The sequence below is a fragment of the Mandrillus leucophaeus genome, unplaced genomic scaffold (genome assembly GCF_000951045.1).
Source record: "Mandrillus leucophaeus isolate KB7577 unplaced genomic scaffold, Mleu.le_1.0 Scaffold525, whole genome shotgun sequence".
Lineage (NCBI taxonomy): Eukaryota > Metazoa > Chordata > Mammalia > Primates > Cercopithecidae > Mandrillus > Mandrillus leucophaeus.
The window spans coordinates 1,588,701-1,592,424 of NW_012105642.1; the positions used below are offsets into that span (position 1 = coordinate 1,588,701).

Here is a 3,724-nt window from a genome sequence, read left to right on the forward strand (position 1 = left end):
CAGGCCAGGTGTGGGATATAATCTCCTGGTGTGCCATTTGCTAAGACCCTTGGTAAAGTGCAGTATTAGGGTGGGAGTTACCTGCTTTTCCAGGTGTTGTGTGTCTCAGTTTCGTTTGGCTAGGAAAAGGAATTCCCTTCCCCCTTGTGCTTCCCAGGTGAGGCGATGCCTTGCCCTGCTTCAGCTCTCGCTGGTCAGGCTGCACCAGCTGACCAGCACTGACTGTCCGACACCCAGTGAGATGAACGTGGTACCTCAGTTGAAAATGCAGAAATCAGCCGTCTTCTGTGTCGCTCATGCTGAGAGCTGGAGGCTGGAGCTGTTCCTATTCTGCCATCTTGGGCGCCCTCCCTCCCCCGCACTCATTTTTATTCCTCTATTGACTGCACTTCTAAATTGAGCAAAGTTTTTGAGATGCTTTTTGGAGTCTGCTGCTGATTTGGTACAAACTTGAGCTTGGAGGGAATAAGAGCTGACTTGGTTTGGAAAGGCTTATTTGAATAGCTGACAGAATAAATCCTGCTCTTCCACATCTGAATTTTTCCATACTACGCTTTAATGGTCTTTCTTCCAACTACATTTTTCATCATGTGCCACTTCCTCCCTCCTTTTCAGCTGCATTGACCGTTCTGTTCTGCATATTCACCATCCTTCCTTCCTCTGCAGGCCACTGGTACATAGTGAGTGCATCCTCTGCCTGAAACACTTTTCCTTCCCCTTTTCATTTCTGCAGCTCCTTCTCATTTCCCATCTTCTAGCTTCATTGGTGCTTCCTCAGAAAATCATGCTTGGGTCAACTATTCCTATTACAGATTTTTATACTATCTTTTACCTCACCTTTATGAAAGATGCCACAGTTAACAATTTACATTTTTGTGGTCTTTCTATATTTTTCTTCCACTGCATTTACTGCATTTTAACCTCCCTGTGATGTCAAGGATCATATTTGGTTCAATTCATCATTTTATTACCAGGATTTAATATAATATTGAAGCACATAGTATGCACTCAATAAATATTGAATGAGTGTAAGAATGAATGAGTGTGTTAAATGTATAAAGAAGTTGAGAGATTATTTTATTAAATGGATTAATAGATTAGGTCAGTAAACAATTGAAAACATAGTTGAGTGAACAGATGAATCTATGGATGTTAAAAAAAAAGTTAAGATCAACAACTTGCATTATCCTACAGAAAAATTTTGAATTTGTCTATTATTATAAAAGAGGAGATGATAATGAAAACTTAAAACACAAAATCAAATGTAAATGGTTTGGGAACTGCCTCCTATTTTAGAGGCTTTAAGTAGTCATTCGCCTTGGTGAGAGCATAATGGAAGATTATGAATAGGGAAAAACAGCACACAAAGGAGATAATTCACATACTCTGATACATTGTCCAGTTTCAGAGTCCTGACTTTCCCTTCTGAAAAACATTCATTGGTGCCTAGCATCTAAATCTTGCATATAGAAGTAAATGTTCTCAAGTAGAATGTACTTCCATTCTGTGCAATGTAAAAAAATAAAAAGTAAGGAAAACTTCCACAACTGCTCTTCTAAGTTCTTTAGCATTGACTCAAATCCTATCAAAAATAATGATTGTGAGATTTCATGGGGACAGAGCCTTTTTCAAAGCAGCGTAGTAATGGTTTTATGTTCTTGGAATAAGTATCAACTTGGCTAGGCCTACTTGGAAGCCTAAACACACATACTTCTCACCCTATAAATATTAGGAACAATAATTTTCAACCCCTTCCAGGACACGTATGATGGTTCCCTTCTGCCCAGATTTGCTAACTATTGGTACGTGGAACTGAGTCTTTTGGAGTACAGTTCACCATGGCAGGATTGCTTAGGAGTTTCTTCTAAAACAAGTGTGTTCTGTATTCTACTGTATGTCAGCTAGTTGGAAGAGCAGCTAAAAGTGAGATGTGGCCTAATGAAATGAATCATAGTGTCTCAAAACCCACTAGATGAGCACTAGCCAATTTATAAATCTAGAGACCCCTTTATAATTTAAAAAGATTTTGTGGATCCCTTTATTAAAATAAGAAAATTTGATAGAAACAAATGACTCCAATAAAGTGAGAAAAGCTGTTTAATGATTTTTATCTAGAGTGCCTACCCGCAGCCCAAAATAACAGAAAATATGTGTATGCGTATGTATATGCATAATGACTTAAAGCCACTCTTTGCATAGCCCTCCCCTCTCTCCCTCTAGTACCAGGATTCAAGGCCTGTTAGCTTGGAATCATTGCTCCAACTTTTGCATTAAGGAGTTTATTTAAAAATCATTTCCAACTGGAGTTGTCTAATTACAAATGAATTTTTGATCTGAGCTCAAAAGTTTCCCAAAGCCAGCAAACTAGAAGTGTTAGTGTGTTGAAGCTGCTATAACAAAAATACCATAAACATGGTGGCTTATAGACAACAAATATTTATTTCTGATATTTCGGAAGCTGGAAGTGTGAGACCAGGGTGCCAGCATGGCCGGGTTCTGGTGAAGGCCCCCTTCTAGGTTGCAGACTGCCAACCTCTCACTGTGTCTTCACATGGTAGAAGGGGTTAGGGTCTCTTGGGCCTCTTTTATAAGGGTACTAATCCCATTTATAAGGTGCTTCACCCTTGTGAAGGGCTTCACCCCATAAGGTCTTCAGCTCTTAAAGGTCCTGCCTCTTAGTACCATCACCTTAGGGGTTAGGATTTCAACATAGGAATTTTGGAGGGACACAAACATTCAGACCATAGCACTAGAGCAGTGAAGATAAAATGAAAATATCTGAGAAATTATGTAACCATGTTTAACATGAGAACGATAAAGGTATGTCATCAAATTATGTATGCCAAGTAAGTTGGAAAAATGTAAGGCTTGCAGGAATTCAGGAAAGGGAGTTTGGCTAAGGGGCTGGGCTGGAAAGCTAAGCTCTGAACAATTTAGATTTTGACAAACACAAAGAATATTCCAGATCAGAATGAAATGGCTGGAACAAAGGCTCAAAAATACAAAATATCTGGGATAGTTTCCTGCACATAGAGAATCTTCAAGTTTTTTAAAATTGTTGACTCATCAGTGGATGAATGGGCAAACAAAATTTGGCATATATATATACACACACACACACACACACACACATATACACAGACACACACACACACAGTAGAATACTATGTAGCCATAAAAAGGGGAGAAAATTCTGTCATTTGTGACAAGAGGGATGAACCCGGAGGACATCATGCTATGTGAAATAAGTCAGGCGCAGAAAAATATCATATGATGTCACTCATATGTAGAACCTAAAAAAGTTTATCTCAAAGAAATAGGGTAGAATGGTTGCTGCCAGGGGTTGAGGAAATCGGTGGGGGAGGATTGGAAGATGTTGTTCAAAGAATACATTTCAGTTAGGTGGGACAAATAAATTCAAGCCCTCTATTTTATAACACGATGATTATAGTTAATAACAAGATATCGTACTCTCAAAAAATGCTGAGGGAGCGGATAAGTGTTTCACCACAAAAATGAAAACTATATAAGGTAATTTATCTTAATTAGCTAGATTTAGTCATTCTACAATGTATATAAATACTTCAAAACATGTTGTATGTAATAGATAAAATTATATCTGTCAATCTAAAAAGTAAAATAATAAATAAAAATTTTGATTCAGATACATAAAGCATATATGGGGAAGTTTAAACTTGAAAAAGAAAGATGGTGGCCAGGCGCA

At 38.1% G+C, this 3,724-nt stretch overlaps 1 protein-coding gene across 4 annotated transcripts in view; it reads left to right on the forward strand.

Annotated features, from left to right (window-relative positions):
- The window catches only part of CNTN4 (contactin 4), a 1,034,898-nt gene that overhangs the window by 874,297 nt on the left and 156,877 nt on the right, over window positions 1-3,724 (forward strand). The gene's annotated exons all lie outside the window — the stretch shown is intronic.